Here is a 22,725-nt window from a genome sequence, read left to right as displayed (position 1 = left end):
AAGTCTGCAAGAATAGTCCTTTGATGATTTGGGGTTATAACTTTCTGGCTGATTTGATGTTATTGCCATTTAATGAGTTTGACGTGATTCTGGGTAAGGATTGGCTGACTCTAAATGATGCTATTGTGAATTGTAGACAAAAGCTTATTGAATTAAAATGTCAGAACAGTGAAAATCTTCAAATTGAATCGGATAGTTTGAACGTGTTACCTATGGTTATTTCAGCCATGTCAGCACAAAGACACATGAGAAAAGGTTGTCATGCTTACCTTGCATATGTACTAGATTCTAAAGTATCTGAGTTGAAATTTGAATTAATACATGTGGTTTGTGAGTATCCGGATGTGTTTTTGGAGGAGTTACTTGGATTACCACCGATCAGAGAGGTTGAGTTTTCTATTGAATTAGTACTGAGAACATCACTGATATCGATAGCATCGTATAGAATGGCTCTACTGAGTTGAAAGAGTTGAAAGCACAGTTACAAGAATTGAAAGATAGAGGTTTTACTCGACCTAGTTTTTCACCTTGGGGTGCATCGATTCTGTTCGTTAAGAAAAAGGACGGATCAATGAGATTGTGTATTGACTACTATCAGCTCAACAAGGTTACAACCAAGAATAAGTATCTGTTACCACGAATTGATGATTTATTTGATTAGTTGAAAGGTGCAACGGTATTCTCAAAGATTGATCTACGTTCTGGTTATTATCAGCTTCAAGTTAAAGATTCGGATGTGCCAAAAACTGTATTTAGGATAAGGTACGGACACTATGAATTTCTTGTGATGTCGTTTAGTTTAACTAATGCACCTGCATTATTTTTGGATTTGATGAACAAAATCTTCGGACCGTATTTAGATTGTTTTGTTGTAGTGTTTATCGATGACATTTTGATGTACTCACGAGATAAGTCTGAGCATGCCGAGCATTTGAGAATTGTGTTGCAAACCCTGCGTGAAAAGGAATTATATTCCAAATTTAGCAAATTTGAATTTTGGCTTTGGGAAGTTGGTTTTCTGGGACATATCGTACCAGCCGAAGACATTAGAGTTGATCCGAGTAAAATTTCAGTAGTTGTTGACTGGAAACCTCCAAGAAATGTATCTGAAGTTAGAAGTTTTCTGGGATTAGTTGGTTATTACCGAATATTCGTCAAGAGATTCTTTATGATTGCTACACCGATGATGAGACTTCTACAAAAAGATTTGAAGTTTGAATGGTATGAGAAATGCCAACAAAGTTTTAATCAGTTGAAAGCACTATTGACTGAGGCACCAGTTTTAGTTCAGCCCTAATCGGATAAGGAATTTGCGATTTTCAGCGATACATCTTTAAAAGATTTAGGTTGTGTTTTGATGCAAGAAGGCAAAGTGATAGCTTATGCTTCAAAATAGTTAAAGATGCACAAAAGAAATTATCCGACACATGATTTAGAACTAGCAGCTATTGTTTTTGCGTTACAGATTTGGCGACACCATTTATACGGCGAAAAATGTCATATTTTCATAGATCACAAAAGCTTAAAGTATTTAATGTCGCAGAAAGATTTAAATCTGAGACAACGCAGATGGCTCGAGCTATTGAAAGACTATGATTTGATTATTGATTATCATTCGGGTAAAGCAAATGTATTTGCAGATGCTCTGAGTAGAAAGTCTCTATTTGCTTTGCGAGTGTTGAATATGCGATTGACGATATCTGATAATGATTCGATTTAGTTGAGTTAAAAGCTAGACCAATGTTTTTACAACAGATTTGTGAGGCTCAGAAATGCGATGATGTGTTAATAGCTAAACGAAAATTGTGTGATTCGACTACTGATTCAAATTTTTAGATTGGGTCCGATGATTGTTTACTCTTTAGAGACAAAATTTGTACACTAAGGAATCCTGAGTTAATTCAAAAAATTTTGCATGAAGCCGATAGTGGTAGCTTGTCCGTTCATTCAGGTAGCACTAAAATGTATAGTGATTTGAAATAGATGTACGGGTGGCCGGGTATAAAGCGTGAGATTTTAGATTTTGTATCGAAATGTTTAGTATGTCATCCAGTTAAAGCTGAACATCAGGTACCTTCTGGTTTGTTACAGCCAGTGATGATATCGGAATGGAAATGGGAGTGTGTTACAATGGACTTTGTATCGGGTTTACCTCTATCTTCGAGGAAGAAAGATTCCATTTGAGTTGTCGTTGATCGTCTGACGTAGTCTGCGCATTTTATTCCAGTACGTACAAATTATTCTCTTGGGAGATTAGCTAAGCTTTATGTTTCTGAGATTGTCAGGTTACATTATGTGCCATCTAATAGTTTATATTTTAGTGTGGCTTTTATCCTAGGTTTCTAAAAAATAAAAGGAAAAGAAAATTAAAAGAAGGAAGCTTGAACCTAAAACCTCTAAGATAGGGGAGTAACACTTATCCATCAAGCCCATTTATTTTCTTATTTATTTATTACAATTAACCCTCTATATTTTAGGGCATGCCACAGGGACTGACAACCCCTTTTAAATTTTAAATTTTGGCTCTTTAAAGATTATAAAATTTTAAGTTAGTGCATGATAAAATTATACTTTCGTCGCTAAAAATGATAAAATCTTAATTTAGTCCTTTAAAAAATTATAAAGACATAAATATTAAAATGGTGAAATTTCATTTTAGCTCTCATAAAATGATTAAATGAGATTAGAAATTGAATTAAAATGATTTGTAACTTACGAGTGTCATATGTCGATGTTTTAGAATGTTTCAAGATGTTTCTGAACACCTATGGAAGGTTTCTAAGATTTTAAGGTGATTTTAAAGCCTTCAACATTATTTTTATCTCATTGCTATGCTTTTATTTAAATTGTGTAAATTTTTAAGTTACGAAAAACTCTTTATTTTTTTTAAACCGAATGACCTCAATTTAAGCTAAAAAGCTTCAATAATTATTATATTTACTCTACCAATTTATTTATTAGTTTATTAATTATGGTTATAATTATGATTGGTGATGCAATCACGTTTCATGAATTACTATAATTATGATTTATAAATTTATCTCAATTTCATATATTTACTTATTAATATATAAAATTGTAATAAAAAGTAAGACTTGTAATAATTTATCTTATTGAGATAGCAAGGGCTTTTTTATTCCAGATGAAGAAATTCCTAAATAATTATGGGTTGATGTTGTTTCAACAGCTTTCTTCTTGATCAATTGTATGCCTTCTTCTATACCAAATGTGGATAAATCATACAATATTTTATTCCTATTAAATCCATTATTTTCGATGCAACCAAGGACTTTCAGTATATTTGCTTTGTTTGGAATGTTCAGCCTCATATCACTACAGTGAATCCTAATTCTTTGAAGTGTGTGTTGTTTTTTTATATTATCACCTTCAAAAAGGATATGAATGTTATTAATCTTGATCTCAACAAGTATATGGTGTTTACTGATGTTTTTTCAAAACATTTACCTTTATTTCTAGAAACAACATCAGTTGTTTTGAGATAGGGGATGATGATGAGTGGTTAATGTGTAATGTTACAGCTCCAAACTCTTTTATTGGAAACTTTAACTGCTACTCTTGTTCCAATTTATGTTTGAACAACTAATAGAACATCAATTTTGGTGCAATCAAAGATTTTGTATTGGCATGTTTGACTTTTACATGGCTTATGTTTTAATATTATTAAACAACAGATGATAAGGAAATTTTGTACCAAACTATAATATGGTCATCATCATTCATTTGATTGGCTTGGAGGAGTAAGGAGAAGAGTTTGAATTATCGAATAACCTTATCCTTATCGTTTAAGTATATTTGAAGCTACTTTTAAACAAAATAAAGGATTTTATGGGATAATTATTGGAGATAATTTAAGAAATAAAACCATATTTTAAATGAGTATTTCAAATCTATCTAAAAAGCTTCTGAAGAGCTTTTGTATCAATCTATAAATAGGCTACTAGTCGGCTTAGTATTTTTGACACTTTTGATAAGCTTTTCTTGAAGAGATATTATTTCTTGCAAGTGAGGTATTGAGCAACAGTGGAGCCACCTATATGGGATCAATTTACCCCCACAAAATATTAAAAATGTTGCTATAAAAAATGTGTTTTAATTTATAAAATTAGTAAATTGAACCCACAAAATATTATACTTTATAAAAATAAATTATTTTATGGGAAAATAAATTAATCTTTCTCCCCTCACTAAAATCCTATAACGCCCCAAATTTTGAACAATTGGTTGATAAATTTTGTCGATAGTCAAGTCTTTGTACCTGTGTTTAAATACTTTGCTTATGTGTTTGAGATAGGGGTTTCAGTTTTCCCTCTTGAATTTTTTGTTTATTTTAGTTTAACCCCTATCCTCGGATTCTTGACTTAAGTTTATTTTTGTGTTAGTTTATATTAAGAATGAGTTTATTGGTTTGCTGGTTTGTTGGTTATACTTATGTGTTTCTTTTAGTCCTGTGTTCCAGTATCTGCATAAGCGATAAGGGAACATTTTTGCTCTTCGTAGTAATTATTTTTTACTTGTTAATTAATTAAGTCTTTCTTTTTCCAAAATCTTTTACATTCTTCTTTTTCAAACTTTTTTTTTCTTTTTCTTTGGTCTATCATTTTTTCCTTCTTTCCTTTTCTTTTAATTGAGGTTATCGCGTTTTCTGTTACTGTAATTGAAAAGGTTCTGTTTAAGTTCTTTTATTGTTTCCTTTTGCTCTATTAGTTTCATCGATTTCCATTTTAGAATGATTGTTTTTGTCTGTCGTCCAAAATCTCTGTTAATTGTTCAAACTGTTTCCTTGTTAGGCGAAGATATTGAGAGGAGAAGTCCTCCATCAGTTTGTTTTTGATTGATTGCCATTAAAGTGTTGGTAAGCGAATAGTTTCACTTCAGAGTTTTGCATCAAAGTTTTTGACGTAGTTAATTTGATTGTTTATTTAGCGTTTGATGTGGTTATTTCCTCTGAATTGGTAAATTGGCTGCCATTTTTAGGTTTGAGAGTGTTCTTTGTTTCTTCTACATCAAATCTACATTAGGTGTGTAACAAAAACCTGATTTTCTACAAAATTCAAACGTCGAAAAACATGGCTATCGACGCCACACGATCGTGTGCCAGGTCATGTGGTAGGCTGTGTGACAGGCCGTGTGATAGGCCGTGTGACAGGCCATGTAATTCATTGTTTGTGAATTAGGTTCACACGGGCCAGGGACATAGGCGCGTGTCCATGCCATGTAACTCACTGTTTGTGAATTAGTGTCACACGAGCCATAGACACGGGCATCTGTCTAGGCCATGTGAGAGTTGTTTTGATATTAGAGTCACACGAGCGTGTGCTTGGCCATGTGTCAGACCGTGTAACTCACTATTTTGAGCAACTCGGTCGTGTGCTAGGTCATGTAACAGGTCATCAGTGGCATTAAGAAGGCTACACGAGCGTGTGTTGGGTCGTGTGGACCACAAGGGCCAGACACTCAGGCCATGTGAATCCAGACGTGTGTGTGGCCCAAAATGCTAAAATTTTCCCTAGGGTCGTAAGTGTCATTCGAATCGAACGTAGGCCTTCCGTAGGATTCGTATGATCTGAATTAGACTGTATATTTTAATAACCAATATTCTAAAGATGAATAATTGATTATCTGAATTAGACTATATGTACATCATTGATATCTAACATTTTTAATTTGTGTCTGCATTGAATGGGAATGATATAAAGAAGAAAGTGCTAGCAGTTTAATGATCTGCCGAATTGAGTGGCTGAGCCACAAATCTGTATCTGATTCTGGCGATTTATCACATACTGATCGATAGCTAGTCTGTAATCATTCGGAAACGTGTTATACTGATACTATGTGGTGTGTAGGGCTAGATGGGTATTTAATACCCTATATGGTCTGTTGGGATAGTCGGAGACGGTGTGTAGCAAATGGGGGTAGGAAATTGCATCTGTATTTAATCTGTTCTGCATCTATATTTGTTATGTTCTATAACTGTAACAAATATCCTCTGTTCTGACTTCGTATTCCAAACCGATAAATGTCTGAATGAAGAGAAAATGAACACCTATATATGTTATACAGACTTATGATTTGATTATGTACGTTGGTTACACACTGAGTTATACTCATTCTGTTTGTTTACTGATTTTCAGGTAAACCATCGACTTAAAAGGCTTGGCGTGTCAGGAGCTCGGTCATCTCTCCTTTCTGATTATCTTCATCGTTTATATAAACTTATACTATCCATGTTCTTTCGGGTTACAATGTTGAACTTTTAATTAACTTGATGGCTCAACTTTTTAAATGTTTTCAGATAACGAATTTTTAATGGTTAAGGTTGGATTTTTCTTAAACGTTTTGATGTAGCTCTCCAGTCTTGGTCTTAAAGTCTAGGTTGGATATGAGGTGTTACAAACCCAAAAATTCCTAATATTTTTTTCGCTCAACATTTATCACTTCTTTTCTCAAATTTTTCTTATTTTCCATACACACTTTCCAAAATTTTTACTAGATATGTAAACTATATTTTAATACTTTTAAGTTGGCCTTCCTAATTTGATAACAACTCTTATTTTCTTTACAAAATTTATTGATTAATCTCTAAAAAGTTACAATTGTGACTTGTGATGCTTTAGGATTTTTGGCAAAGTTCAGCTTTTATTAATTAAATGATTTTTGAGATATTTCTTTTGTACAAGATTTCTAACCTCTTGATTCAATGATAACTTTTAGATTTGTATTAATACACATCCTTGAAGAAATTAAGATTAATCATATTTATAATCTTTAATTTCATGAATATTGATTAGAAATATTTAACATTTTTTAAGAAATTGTTATTGCTAGTGTGTATTTCGTGGTTGTGTTAATCTTGTGTTTGACATATTGCATTTGCATGATACCAAAAAGCACTTATGTGATTTTTATTTTTGTGAGAAAACTACTAATATAATGCTTAGAAGCAACCATAACCCCTCCTCAACACTTAAATATTAGTTATATGTTGGCTTCATGAATTTTTTTATAAATAAAGAATTTATTTTTGTGCTCTCAATTTATCTTATATTTCGTTTAATTTTTCATAGTAATTATATTTACTAAGTTTTTATTTGATAAATGAAAAAAATGAAAAATTAAATACTGAATTTTTAGCATAGAAATTTATAAATATTGAATTTATATTATAAAATTGTTTGGTATATTATTAAAAACTAAAACTACTTATAATCGTATTGTTTGATAATAGTATATCTTGATTTTTTTAAAAATTATTTATTTCATATTTTATTTAAAAAAACATTGATAAGGGGAAGATAATTCAATGATTTCAACACATTAGAAAGTGTCATGGGCAATTGTAAAAAAATCGAGTTATTGCAATTTATTTGATGTGCCTTTTCTTTTAGTTATTATTTTAATAATTTCATAATACTCTTACATTTAACTATATTATACATTGATATAGCAGGAATTAATATTATATATTAGTTTATATGACATTTTTAAATGCTTTAATTTTTTTTAAAAAAAATTTGACCCCACACTCCAAATTGTTTGGCTCTGTCATTGTATTTGGGAGAATGATTTGTAACAATTTGAATTCGACTTTGGAGTTGCAATTATTTATTGAGATATGTATATTGGGTTTAAGTCAGTGTATTGGGTTAATTGTAGCATAAAATCATTCTTTAAGCATGACTTTGCGGAGTAGGATTATTGATCTGAATTACGTTAACAAATATTGCATGTTATTACTTTCCTTACTTTATTTCTTGTTTTAGTTTGTTATAAATTGTATTGTCCCAACATTTGTTCAACAAAAGTTGCAACAACAAAGTTAGAATGGAGTGCAAAAAGAAGGATTTTTCATTTTCTATTAATCAACCACCGAATGTTGGCCCTCCGGCACCTACTCTTGTTCCTGACCTTATGACTCCTACTCCGAAAAAGTCGTTGATCATTGAAGTTTATTCTAGACGAAAAGAGATGCATGATACATATCCTCTACCGATGTCTTCGTTTTAAATTCTGACCCCAGGTGATGTTGATCTTCCCATTGCCCTAGGCAAAGGTAAATGCCAATATATCTATCCCCTTTCCAATTTTGTTTCATACAACCATTTGTCTCATTTATCCTATTCCTTAATTGCATCTCTAAACTATGTTTCTATTCCTAAAATAGTCACCTTGAGGTTAAACTTAATTATCATAATTCAAAATTTAAATAGTTAATGATAATTGTATCAAACTATGTTTATGTTATTAAAATAAAATTTTCTTATCATTTATATTAATATTTTATATAAATTTTAAACTTATATAATTACTTTACTATATAACCCTTTACTATAATTTATATAAAAATAATTAAAATGATATTCATTATATTAAATTATATAAAATTTTAAATTTAAATTCAAAATATGAATAAATATAAAAATTATTAAAGCATAATATCAATTAAAGGAAATATTTTTTTTCTTTATTTGAAAACTTTCTATATGCATTTACATGTGAATTATTTAGAATATAATTATTATAATATTTTATAATAAAATATTATTAATTAATTTGATGTAATACGTTAAAAAACGTAAAATTTGTAGTTTAACTATAAGTTTATTTTTAAAATTAAAATTATAATATAAATAAATAATATAGTTTCAATTAGGTATTATAAAAATGATAACTTTTTTAGTAATAATTTTTTTTAAAAAAATCCAACATCTAAAACAACAGGAGTTGAAAATAATTATGAGTTAACATATTAATAATTTTTTAATCTAAAAAAATACAATTTAATGAATTGACCTATTAAATACTACATTACAAACCTTAAACTTTGGTATTAAAAAAATTATGGTATGTATTCAACAATTTATTTATATACTTTCAAATATCTACGATGTACAATTATACATTTTTACTACAATTTTATTTGTTACTATTGTGTTATTAATCATTTACTTCTATTTATCAATAATTTATTTTTTTATATTATTTATCCTATTTTACTATTTTATAATTATTTAATTTTAGTTAAGAAGTTTATTATATGTTATGAATAAATTATTTAGATAATTATACAATAAATTGATGAGCTTGGACTCGATTGCCCAACTATTAAAATATCAATTTGAGCGTTAATATTAAGAACATAAAAATTTTGGTCACCTAAGTATTAAAAACTAGGTATAATGCCAAAAATAATATTTAACGTTTGGCTACTTGGTCATTTTGGCCCTTTATATTTTTTTAAAGCATTTTAACCGCTAACATTTTTTTTGTCAAATTAATTTATTTTTAACAAACATGCTGACGTTGCCGTTAGTTAACTAACGGTCAACATTAACTGTTAATGTGGCAGTCCAAATGTAATTAAATTTTGACGTGACACTATTTTATTTTATATATCATGTCATGATTTTAAAATTATTAAAATTATTTTAAAATCATCATCATCATAATCGTTTCTTCTTCTCCTTTGCTTCTTCCCATCGTTCACCGTTTCTGCTTTTTCATTGCTGATTTTTTGGGTTTTATTTGTGAATAGATTTGGGGGGGGGCAACTTAGGATAAAAAAAAGCTTATTAAAGCTTGTTAGAATACAAAATAACAGTAGTTAATTTGTTAATTAGCAGTTAGGTGTTATCGTTTGTTAATCTGGTAGCGGCAGTTGTAAAAGCTAACTCATGTTCTATAAATGTACGATAGGAGAAGAAGAGAGGGTACCAGTTTTCTTGATTAAATATAGAATAATCTTGTTTTCATTAAGTGGTTCTTAACATGGTATCAGTCGTCATGGTCCTAGGGTTCTTTTTTTTTTCAATTTCTTTCTTTTGATTTCTCTTCTCGCTTCCATAACTACTTCTACTAAGGCTTCCTTTGGTTTGTCATTACATACCAGTGAGGTGCAGTTGGGGGGAAAAATGGTAGCAGCCTCACTGGTCAGCCATTTGGTTCAGCATGCCAGTCCGGTGAGAAGCCATCTCCACCACGCTGGTCAGCCCCAAATCAACTGGAGATTTTTGGTCTAGTAAAAATTTAGCAACTTCAGTTGCTTTTTCTTTTCCTCTTTTACCCATATATTATTTCGTTTGTTTCTTCTGTTTGATAACTTGTAAAAGCTTACGGCTTTTCTGATGTTTGGTTACCCTTCTTCTCCCCTTTCCCCTTCCCCTTGGGTTGCAAATCAGTTTGGTCAAGGACCTCTTCCGGTTCCTTCTTCATCCAGGTAAGGCTCCTTCTCCTTCTTCCGTTCTTCATCTTCTCTTCTCAGCATTAGATTTACAGTTAAGATCAATGGATGAAAAGGATCTCAACATGCTTCAAGATTTAAATCATTTCAAAGAACCAAATGGTAGATAGGTGGAATCTTTGGCCTATATTGAATGGAGACGGAACATTTATCTTTGAACTGTCACCAAATAGTATAAGAAAATGCAGTCTTGAATTAGATAATTCACACATGCTAATATGAGACTTCTTCAGTATGATGGCCAGAATGTTCGGAATTGTTTAATTCAAGAAGAAAAATGAGAGCCTGGGATGCATTACTAGCTCTCTAAAGAATCATTTCAATTTATACTTCCCTTTTCATTGTGCTTCGACTATACTATATTCTACAGCTACACATAGATTGGAACCTTGCCATACAAATTTTAATGTTGCTTCTTACGTGCAAAAACAGTTAGATCATGTATTCTTGTACCTTTTGTCTTGTTTTTCTTTTCCCCCTCTTAAATTTGGCTGCTTGCCTCTTTAATCATTACCAAAAAAGATAATTTTATATCATCTATGGTTGCTGAGATAGTAGAAAAGATAAACATTTTACTTTCTGCATAACTCATGGAACACTAGGTGTATTGGAGGCAGGGATTTGGTGCCCTGAGCTAGAAACCTTGGCTCTTACTAGTTACTGCTACCCTGCTATGTTTGTAGGGTCTCAAATTTATAGCCTATTTTATGGTTTGCATTTCTGTATTCTCATTTTCTTCGAAGGAATAGGCTTGTAATTCTTTGTTTCTTTATTATAATATTTGTTGTTTTGCATAAATGGAATATTTTATTTCATTGTATGTACGATATCTTTCCATTTTAATCTTTAAGGTGATACAATTATGCTTGTTGACTTCTTGTTACATGCTTTCATGTTAGAAGGGTTAAACTTTATAGCAATATTCATTATTGCAAAACTAACAGTTTTGGCATTAAAAACCATTGGCATGGTGTCATTCTACTCTTAATGTCCCTGGTTATGCTGTAAACTTAAAGGAGATCGGTTTCTACATATTATGCTAAAAGGAAATGAAATTGCTTGAAAATTTGTACAACATTCGTAAAAAAAAGAAAAGAAAAGAAAAGCTTGAATATGAAGGCTTTCTATTATCTACCACATGATTTGGCATATCTAAGGACACACGTTGATAGAGATACATGTAATGGAAAATCCAATCGAGTTGTAATTCTTTCTCCAGATCTCTGAGGCTCCCTTGCTCAGACCAGGTCAAATGATGCAAATCCGAAATCATCCACTGGTTCAAAAGTCTACGCACTACAAGGATTTCCACCAAGAGCAGAAGAGAGCAGTGATGATAACATGGTGTTTTGGTGGCAAGCGAGTAGCTATTACTGGATCATGGGAAAATTGGAAGACCATGTACTGGAATCTCTATTATGGTGTCTATGTTTGAAGTTCCATTCTTTAGCTTGAGTAGTTTTCTTTTCACAATCTAAGTTGCAGTAACTTTTATTTCTTCTCCTTTCAGAGAACCCTTGCACTCTTTGGGTAAAGATTTCATTATCATTAAGATGCTCCCATTTGGTGTTTACCACTACCAATTCATTGTAGATGAGCTAAGGAGATATGCTCCAAACTTACCATGCGAATTTGATGAGTCTGGGAATGCTTATAACATTTTGGATTTGCACGTATTTTTAAACTTCGTTTTTCATTTGGATTGCAGATTCATCAAGCAGAGATAGGCTATCCCTGAATCGGGAGCCTGTCAGTTGTTATATAACAAGAAGGATAGATATATACATATTATTAGTATGTGAGTCTATTTTTAGCAGCTCCAGCTGCTGGACTTCCTCTTATGTTGTATCAGTAGCTGAAGAGCTTAAATGATCCAACAAGATAAAGTAATGATCACTGGTATCTGATAAATCGGTATAAAGGAAGGGAAATTGCAGTTGTATCTGTAGTCTGGAAGTTACTTTCAGCAAGGACTCCATTTTTGCTATCACGCTTGTGTTTTCAATGGTTTGATATAAATCTGCTACTTACATATCAATGACATTAGCCTATATATGATGCATGCTAGTTGCTAAGACTTTATAATGCATAATTATGATTTGGAAGTGTTCATGGCATCTCTATTGCTATCTTCTCAGCTTTCAAGACTAGGAAGTTGAGAGTATTCTTCATATATTTAAGTAGCTATGGTGTAATGATACTTTGATGCATTACTTAATTTGTTGCTTGAATACCAACATTAATTTGATGCATTACTTAATTTGTTGTAACAGGAAACCAGCAGCAAACCAGCATGCAGACCAGCATCCTAGCTGAACCAGATAAGCAGCAGCATTTTGTTTATTTTGTTCATTTGTAACTTGATTTAGTTGCAATGTAATTTATACTTAAAGTTAATAGAAGTAGTTGTTGATTTATGTTTGATGTTATAGCTGGTATGCCAGCTACATTTTATTTGTAATTCTATCTAGGGTTTGGGAGCAGTTATACATTAGTTAACTGCCATATTTCATTGTAACATAAATGCTTCTCAAGTCAATGAAAAAGATCTGATTTTTTGAAATCAAATTCAGTTTTCTTCTTATTCAAACTTCTTTGCATTCGTTTTTCTTTTTCTCCTAAATTTTCTGCTAAAAAAACCAACACATGTAATCTGGACTACATGTAATTCGTTTTTCTCCTATAATTAAATATATGATTAATTTTGAAATATTAAATAAAATATTTTTTTGAATTTTTCTCTAGTTTTAATTCATTTTTAATTATTTATTATTGAAAATAAATATAATTGTAATAATTTTTCATCATTTATTAATTTTGTAATTCTTAAATAATTTTAAAAAACTTCTATTATATATCATTTTTAATCATTTTTAATCTAATGTCTTTAAAAAGTCATTTTCTATTTTCACCTCACCGCTACAGTTGCGTTTGAATCCAAATACACACTCCACCGCTAATCTCACTGCTACAGTACCCAATCTCATCGCTACAGTAACTAATCTCACTGCCACCGCTGTTTTTAACCTCACCGGAACTAAACACATCGTCCATCCAAATTAAGCCTGAGTCTACTTCAGTCGAGCCTGCTTGCGTAGCGTTTACTGGAGACAGAGTCATTCATACATTTCCTTGTCATGACACAATCAAGTTGGATAATAACAGTTTTGTTCAGTGGCAGCAACACATTAGATTGATTGTAGAAGGATATGAATTAACAGGTTTTTTGGATGGGACATTACCTTCTCCGCCACGGTTTGTGCCATCAATAGATGGTTCCTTGGTTCCGAATCCACGAGCGTCGATCTACACTCAACAAGATCATCTCCTCGCTTCCTGGTTGCACTCTCCTCGTTCACTGATGCCCGAACAGCGTGTGATGTTTGGATTACGGCTACCCGTTTGTTCGCGGTAGTTACCGATGCCAAACTTTCCCGAGTTCGTCACAAATTACACTCTCTCAAGAAAGGTAATCTTTCGATTACTGAATATGTAGCACGGATTCAAAATAATTGTGTTTTGCTGGATGCCTCGAGCTCACGGGTGTCAGAGCCAAAAAAAGTCAAAATTATTTTGGCAAGTCTTTCACTGGAATTTGATACGGTGGTTACTTTGGTGTCATTTCTAGCTAAACCATTGCCTCTTCAATGTCTTGTGAACGTGCTTCTAGAGTATGAAAATCGACAATCGTGGATGATTCAAGAAGTTTCAATTCAGGCTAACCTTACGAAATCTGTACCGTCACCGGTGGTGGTAGACTCAGCTCGAGGTGGTCGTTTACATGGTGGGCGCGATCGTGGGTTTCGCTCTCGAATCCAGTGTCAAATTTGCGGTCGGTTTGGGCACATAGCTCAACACTATTTTTATTGCTACAACTGCGATTTTGAAGGTCCATTTCTGTGGCTAAGTGGCGGCAGTCTGGTTGTGCTAATGGTTATTCGCCGTCACCTAACAAAGATGCAGTTGGTGACTTCGGTGTGGCGCCTCAGATGGGACGTGAATTTGGTAGGGTTTCTAATCAGTTTGCTGGTGATAATTTTGGGCAAGCTGGGTTTAATGTGCATCTTGGGACTGCAAGTAAACAAAATAGATATGGGCCCTACGCTGCTGAATTTGGGTCTGGTGCTAGCCGGTTGGCTGTACATGGACATTATCGCCATCCTTATGAGTTTGGGCCTCAAGCAAATCATGTTTATCATGGGCCAGCTTCCAAATTGGACCAGTTTAATAACTTGTTTATGGGTTAGCATGGTAATGGGTTTTTTGGAGCGACTGCGTGTCCTAAACATGGGATTTCTATTCCGTGGCAAACCAAACCTCGGGCTCGAGTATACATTGGGTCTGATCCTTATATTGGACTTCCTAGCCAACCTGATTTATTTTCCTCTGATGTGTCGAATTCCACTGGGTCTAATATTCATGCTGCTCAGATAGGGTCCAATCTTGATGGTTCTGATTCCTATGTCTCGTTACCTGTTGGCACTACGTCTTGGTGTCCAGACTCAGGAGCCACACATCATGTTTGCCATGATACTTCTGCGTTAAATGGGTCTACTCCTTATTTAGGTACATCCTCTCTGTTAATGGGTGATGGAACTTCAACTCGAATCTCTTCTATTGGAAGTTCGGTAATACCTACATCGCATAAATTACTTCGTTTATCTAATGTCTTGTGTGTTCCAGCTATACGTAAGAATTTTCTGTCTGTATCTCATTTTTCCACTGACAACAATGTATTTTTTGAATTTCATCCAACTTTTTGTGTTGTTAAGGACATCCAAACTTGGAACATCTTGCTGAGGGGCCACATTTGTGATGGGCTCTATCATTTTTCTCCGTTCGCTAAGTCTATCACGTCTAGTGTGGAACCAAGTCTTTCCAATGTTGGATTTCAAAATCAATATGATGGTTGCGAAGTTTTTACGTTATGGCACAATCGTCTTAGTCATCTTGCTGCCGCTGTTGTCAAGGATGTTTTACATAATTGCAATATTGCTTGTATTAAATTTTGTCTTGATAATGTTTGTATTGCCTGCAAAAAAGGAAAGTCTCATAAGCTGTCTTTTCTGAATTCTACTACTGAATATAGTAATTGCTTTGATTTGGTAGTTTCAGACTTATGGGGACCTGCCTCAATTGCATGTGGTCAAAATTGGTATTATGTCTCGTTTATTGATATGTGTAGTCAATTTACTTGGCTATATCTTATTCGGCAGAAGTCTCAGGCACTGGAGTGCTTTAATCAATTTCAGTAGTTGGTTAAAACTCAGTTTGAAAAGACATTTAGCTATATGACATGGATTGATTTTATGATATATGATTTATATGAATTGAGGAATGAATTTGGATGCTAAAAGAATGTTATATGTTTGGTTTCATCTTTATGAATGGATGAATATATGGATGTGAAATGACTAACTTGTGAATGGTGATGTGAATAGGCTTTGTGGACAAATGAGTTGGTTTTAATTGCTTTAATGCTTAATGTTAAATTGGTAAGTTTAATTCTATATTATACGGGCTTACTAAGCTTAATGCTTACTTCGTTCATTTTCTTATGTCCTATAGATTTCGGAAGCTAGCTCGATTTTGAACGAGGTCGAAGATTTGCTATCACACTATCTAGATGATATTTGGTACTTTTGAATCTTATGTAGATAATGTAAATATGGCATGTATAAGTTAGTTTATGGATTGAATTATATGGTCACTTATGTTGGTGAATGTGGTATGAATTTTGGGGTTTGATCAAGCTATGTGATATGGCTTGAGTTGGAAATGTTTGGTTTGGTATGGAAGCATTATGTGTTATGCTCATTTTGCGGTAAATTTGATAAATGGTATTTTGGCATAAATGAGGTATGATTAGGGTTATATTGGTATGAACGATGATATGTGATTGAATTGTAAAGGGATATTTTGAGGCATATGTGTGACCAACCAAAATGGTCATTTTGGTATGTGTTTACTTATGAATTTGGTAAGATTTTGATATGGTTTAACAATGTTTTGGTATGTTTTATAATGTATTGAAATGAGATATGAACATCTGTTTGGATATGAAATTGATATATGAAATTGACATTGAATTTGTTATGTTTGAGATGGTATTTAGTAAATGTTTAATGTTTTACTGTTCCGAACTGAATTAAAGGTCCTGTAATGCTCCTTACCTATTCCGGCGACGATTACGGGATAGGGGTGTTACATATTTAAACTCAATGCCCTCTTAACTGAAGCTCTCGAGCCTTACTCAATTGAGGAAGCTTTTTCTACCTCAGACTGGCATGCTGCTGCTCAGGCTGAATATGATGCTCTTATTAACAATTCCACATGGGAACTTGTTCCATTACCACATGGTCGAAAGGTCATTGGGTGTAAGTGGCTCTTCAAAGTAAAAAAAAATCCAGATGGTACGATTTTCCGTCGACAAGCTCGGTTAGTGGCTAAAGGATGTTCTCAGGTACCTAGATGTGATTTCAAAGAGACGTTTAGTCCAGTGATCAAGCCTGCAACTATTTGAGTCGTACTAACAGTTGTTGTCTCAAGAGGTTGGCAGCTTCGTCAAGTAGACGTTAATAATGCTTTTTTAAATGGTGAGTTGACTGATGAAGTGTTTATGCAGCAACCTCTAGAGTATGTTTAGTTTAATTCTGATGTTAAACCTTTGGTGTGTCGTCTCAAGAAGGCGTTGTATGGTCTGCGGCAGGCTCCACGAGCTTGTTTTAACAAGTTAAAGTGTTTCTTATTCTCAATTAGGTTTCATATGTCAAAATTGGGTTCATCCTTGTTTGTTCAAGTTACACCTTCATCCACTATGTATGTTCTTGTATATGTGGATGATATTATTATTACTGGAAGTGTGTCTACATGTATAAACAGTTTTGTTCAGCAATTGCATAAGGAGTTTTCTCTTAAAGACATGGGTGATCTTCATTACTTTCTTGGAGTTAAGGTGACTCGTTCCCCTAATGGATGTATACATTTATGTCAGCAAAAGTACGTTCGTGATCTACTTGATAGGTGTGGTATGACTACTGCAAAGAGCATTCATACTCCTATGATTAGCTCCTTTTCTTTGTCTAAGGATAACGGGGTACGACTTTCTAATCCCACTGAATATAGAAGTATTACAAGGGCCCTACAGTATGTGGTCTTAACTCGACCTGATATTACTTACGCCGTAAATCGTGTTTGTCAGTTTATGCATGCACCCACTACTATACATCTAATTACATTAAAACACATATTGTGGTATTTGTGTGGTACTTTAGACTATGGGATTGTGTTTTGCCCATCTACTTGGCTCTCTTTAGTTGGTTATGCCGATGCCAATTGGGGGATGAATTTTGATGATCGTCGCTCCACAACTGGCTATTGTGTATATTTTGGACACAACCCAGTGTCGTGGTGTTCCAAGAAACAACAAGTTGTATCTCGTTCCACAGCTGAAGCTGAATATCGGGGTCTTACTGTAGCAACAAGTGATGTACTTTGGCTGACTTCATTATTAAAAGAATTGCAACTTCAGTCTAACGATTCTCCTACTATATGGTGTGACAATACAAGTGATGTTGCAATTGCTGCAAATCCTTTTTTGTATTCTAAGTTTAAACATATGGAACTTGATTTGTTTTTTGTTCGTGAAAGAGTTGCTGATGGGTCTTTAGTTGTGGGTGAGGTACCTGCGTGTGATCAAGTTGCTGACATTCTTACTAAGTCATTGTTTGCTTTATCTTTCGCTCGTTTTCGAAGTCTTCTTCAGGTGTTACCCGTCGGGAAGATAGGTGAATGTTAGAATACAAAATAACAGTAGTTAGTTTGTTAAGTAGCAGTTAGTTGTTGCTGTTTGTTAATCTGTTAGCAGCAGTTGTAAAAGCTAACTCATGTTCTATAAATGTACGATAAGAGAAGAAGAGAGGGTACCAGTTTTCTTGATCAAATATAGAATAATGTTTTCATTAAGTGGTTCTTAACAAAGCTTAATTTAACTGTTGTATATATATATTTCTTGAATTGCTTTTGTGTCAGTTACTGTTCCGTGTTGTATTTTGCACCTGCATTTGTTGTGTTTTTTTTAATCTTCACCAAATTCCAAACCCTTAAAATTTGAAGCTCCGAGTTGAGTTCCGAAAACGCTCACGTTTAGATGCTGGAAGTAGATTTGGAAACAAAGAAAAATATCGGATTTTGAACTTTAAACTATGGGTGTTGATAATAAACCCTAGAACCCAAAAAGAAAACGAGGAAGGAAAAGAGATCTAACCTTGAAATTATGAAATCGGGCCTTGTAAGTAGCAAATCTAGAGGTCGTGAACACGGTGAGTCGAGAAATATCGGTCAATGAGTTTAAGGAAAAGAGGGACTGAAGGAAAACATGAACGAGGTTTAACCGGTCTAGCCTTGTAAGCATAAATTTGTAAGTTTCCTTTTGAGTGGCATATATGGTTGCTTGCTTGCTGATATGGGTGGACATCATCGTTTTGTTAATGAAAATTTGAAGTTATATTGACGATTGTCTCAAAAGATTGGGGGGGGAATATTGTTCCATCCAGAAGAAATGGTAGAGAGTGGCGAGCTTGAGGATAGACATTGAACTAGTGGCAAGCAATGGTGTTAAATTATCAGACAGTTGCGTTGTTGATAAAGCAACAACAAAGCTACAGATTTGAATGATTGGAGATGGAGAAGTAGGCAACTTAAGGGATACATTTTTGGCCTGGACGAACAACCTTTTTTTTTCTTTAAATAATTATTTTTTAATAATTTTAAAATTATTTGCTATGTAACATATAAAACAAAATAGGGTCACGTCAGCATTTAATTACATTTGGACTGCTACGTCAACGGTTAATGTTAATCATTAGTCAATTAACGACCACGTCAGCATGTCAGTTAAAAATAAATTAATTTGACAAAAAAAAACGTTTGGCATTAAAATACTCTTCAAAAAAAAAACATAAATGGCCAAAGTGACCAAACAACCGAAATTTAAGACTAATTTTGACATTATACCTAACCGAAAATTAAGACTAATTTTGACATTATGCCTAGAAACTAATGATTAGATAACATGGTAAACCTATAGATGATGCGTGGTATTATTATATACTTGAACATACTGCATAGTATTGTTCACTTGCTTTTATAATTTTTAAATTAAAAGAAAACAAATAATACTTTCGACCCATAATTTTTTGAAAATTTTTATTTAGTATAAATAAAAAGAACAAAATTACATCTATATAAATCAATTTATCGATGATATACCACAAATGTTTATAAAATCAAGATTTAATTTAATAAATAATGAAAATATTTACAAATAAAAAAATACTACTTTAAATTAATAATATTGTAAAAAAATAACGGGTGGTATAGTTATTAATAATTCAAAACAAAGTAGTAAATTATAGTAGATAAGAAAATAGTCATAAATGTCATCATTAAAATGTTAATATTTGCATAAGCTATTAATGAGCTTTTATATATTTATAAATGTCTATCATTAAAATTATATTGATTTTGCAAGTTAATTCACAAATCTTAGATCATTAAATTGCATGTTTCTAATATTGCAAAATATTTCAAAATAAAATTATTAGTTCGTTTAGCCATTAATAGAAAATATAATGAAAAATATTTATAGTAAACTTTGTAATTAAAAATTATTATTATTACAAAATGATAATGTATGATGAATGATATTAGTAGCAAACCATTAATAAATTAGTATACGTTGATAACAAAAAGAAGTAAATTATATATATATATATATATAACCACTCAATGATTTTTATTTCACATCAATTTATTTAAGCACCAAAAGTTACGGATGCTGAAAATTTTGATCATTTGGTTGTTAGTTACTAATGGTGTAACCTTCCTAATTTGGCTTAGATGTTAGATTCGAATTCAGAAGATTATATTAGTTACAGTTCAAAGATAACATATTATAGATCACGAATAATAAAATAAATCGAATAATAAGCCTAAAGTGAATGTATAATTAAAAACTAAGCCGAGACCCACCTGATGTCTTGCCCGCACCCTAACCTAATGGATTATCTAAAAAGATGGAAATTAAAAGGGAGTGAGCTATGAAACTCAGTGTGAGTTCCATCACAAGATAATTGGTGTAATCGATTAGCATACAAAATCACACCTCATATAATAACTTGCAATAACAGTTTCGAAATATTGAATTAACATGTTGACATCATACACATATACACATATATATCATCTCAGAAGTCTCAAAATCGTTTGCACATACTTAGTGAATGCAACACAGTTTTGAAATTAACAAAAAATATCTTACCCCATGCTACACACCATAATAAGAGTTCCCTAGAACTCGTCCATCCCTACACACCGGGTTGTGGTTAAACCACATAAGTTGCAAGCTAATACGTTGTCAAATGGTTGTGAATACACAACATAATTGCAGATAAGAGCTGGCAGATAATGAGTAGGTGAACCACCAATGTTGTAGGTTAATACGCTGCCAGATGGTTGTGAGTTCACAACATAATTGTATATGAAAGCTGCCAAATGTATGTGGATAAACCACCAGAGTTGCAAATCAATAATCTATTAAAACTTCCTCCTCAAATCTTCCCGCCCCATGCAATGCAATATGGCATATTTATAACAGATCAAAATGGAAGTGAATAATATGCTTATGATAAACCGATAAGGCAGCTATAACATACCCCTAACTAATCATTACAATAACATATGGCATACTTATAATGGTTTTGATTTAATGGTATCATAAGGCATGCTGTACATACATTCACAAATTTCGATACAATAAATTTATATATATTGTTCACATATCATGCATATAGGTATAATAATAATTCAATCATTCAGACCTTGGATTCTAACATTAATCATATTATTATGGACTCAATTGAATACAATAAAACACTAAAAATAGTTCGGGAACCATTCAGGGACTATATTGCACAAAACATAAAATTTTAGGTAAAATTATTAAATCTGAGAATCAAAGGACACACGATTGTATGACCGGACCATGTAGGAAGCCCTGAACCATGTGGAGGGGTTACACGATCGTGTGGCTAGGCCGTGCAATAAATTGAAGTCATGTGAAAATTGCAAAATTAAGCTATAAGGGAGACAGCTGTGTGGAGGGCCCTAGGCCGTATGAGAATCAAATTTCCTAGGGGTTTTAGAGGAAACATGGTCGTGTGAGGGGGTCATGTGGTCCACATGTGTGGCCCACACGCCCATATGGCTAGCTATGTGGCCTTATCCCGAGGCACGATTTGCCTCGATTCGCTTGTAAAGAAACACACACTTGTCTCTGGGATCTCGAGCGACGTTCCTTATGTTCAAGCTTGATTCGGGATACCTAAATCGAGTCCTTCAAATGCAAGAATTAATAATGATTTTCAAGATTTACCACGATTTTCAAGAATTCGAAAAGAAAAAGTAAAAGATTTTATTAATCTGGTGGAAGATCAGTGTTGGGACCATGATATTACAAAATACGAAATTCAATTGACGAAACAAGGCACTTACCAATTATTGTCAAGGTTAGAGATGAAATTGAAAGCGTTACGCTAAACTGATAAGAAGAACGAGTTGAACGGAGATTGGTTTCAGATTTAAGATGCAAAAATATTTTCAGTAATGTAAAGAAAATATTTGCAAAGGAGAAGATGGGAAAGAATAGAGAGAAGAAATAGGAAAAAGAAAGTAAAATTTTATTTTAATTGGAAAAGAAAACTAGGTTGTTGACAACGAAAAGAAAAGATATGGCAAGAGTGTGAATAAAACCTAGAACTTCTAGAATATGAGGGTGGTAATTAACCATCAAATCTAATTAACTTATTAGTTATTTATTTCATCCAATCCTATATATTTTGGAGTGTTACAAATAGTTTAATGATGTGATAATATAACATCATCTATCAAATATTAAATGACATTGTCATAATGTTTTACATGCCACGTGGCAAGACCCACGTAGTATAAGTTTTTTTTAATTTAAATAACACTTTTATCACTTATTTTTCAAAGTTTTCTATTCAGGTAATCTAATGTTGAGAAGTTTACAATTTGGTCATTAAAATTTATAAAATTATTGATATACTTTTTTGAGATTATGACATTTTCAATTTCGATTAGAATTTCTTGATTGATTAAACACTTAAATATTTTATATTTTGGATATCAAATATTTCAAGAAATTAATTTTAACAGTTTGGATAATTAGATTTATTCAACATGCATTATAGTTTACAATTGTTAATATTTATAATTACAAAGTTTACTACCAATATTTTCAATTGTTTACTAATCATAAAAAATTAAAAAAATTAAAATTAAATCAATATAAAAAAAATATGTAAACAATAAACCACTAATAATGAAATACATGACATGATCACATAAATTCCATCTTATTCTCTTTTCATGAATTTATTTATTAT

At 32.5% G+C, this 22,725-nt stretch overlaps 3 long non-coding RNA genes across 5 annotated transcripts; 1 reads left to right on the top strand and 2 right to left on the bottom strand.

Moving 5' to 3' along the window:
- The first annotated feature begins 7,840 nt into the window (after positions 1 to 7,840).
- LOC121222191 (uncharacterized) lies at positions 7,841 to 13,702 on the top strand. 3 transcript variants are annotated; one of them, XR_005919284.1, is made up of 3 exons: positions 7,841 to 8,071; positions 9,908 to 10,234; positions 11,478 to 13,702. It is a non-coding gene; the product is annotated as an uncharacterized lncRNA (long non-coding RNA). The 3 variants fall into 3 exon arrangements; XR_005919283.1 differs by lacking the exon at positions 7,841 to 8,071 and having other exon boundaries at positions 9,102 to 10,234; positions 11,478 to 11,659; positions 11,769 to 13,702; XR_005919282.1 differs by lacking the exon at positions 7,841 to 8,071 and having other exon boundaries at positions 9,097 to 10,234.
- Positions 13,703 to 18,187: 4,485 nt separating this feature from the next.
- Positions 18,188 to 18,981, bottom strand: LOC121222190 (uncharacterized). Its single transcript, XR_005919281.1, has 2 exons — positions 18,525 to 18,981; positions 18,188 to 18,410 (listed from the first exon to the last, which is right to left on the bottom strand). It is a non-coding gene; the product is annotated as an uncharacterized lncRNA (long non-coding RNA).
- A 2,163-nt stretch (positions 18,982 to 21,144) lies between these two features.
- Positions 21,145 to 22,072, bottom strand: LOC121222189 (uncharacterized). Its single transcript, XR_005919280.1, has 2 exons — positions 21,812 to 22,072; positions 21,145 to 21,653 (listed from the first exon to the last, which is right to left on the bottom strand). It is a non-coding gene; the product is annotated as an uncharacterized lncRNA (long non-coding RNA).
- Between the last annotated feature and the right edge of the window lie 653 nt (positions 22,073 to 22,725).

This window comes from Gossypium hirsutum, chromosome D10 (genome assembly GCF_007990345.1).
Source record: "Gossypium hirsutum isolate 1008001.06 chromosome D10, Gossypium_hirsutum_v2.1, whole genome shotgun sequence".
Taxonomy (NCBI): domain Eukaryota; kingdom Viridiplantae; phylum Streptophyta; class Magnoliopsida; order Malvales; family Malvaceae; genus Gossypium; species Gossypium hirsutum.
The sequence above is the reverse complement of the archived record's forward strand: the minus strand, read 5'-3'. Positions and strand labels throughout refer to the sequence as shown.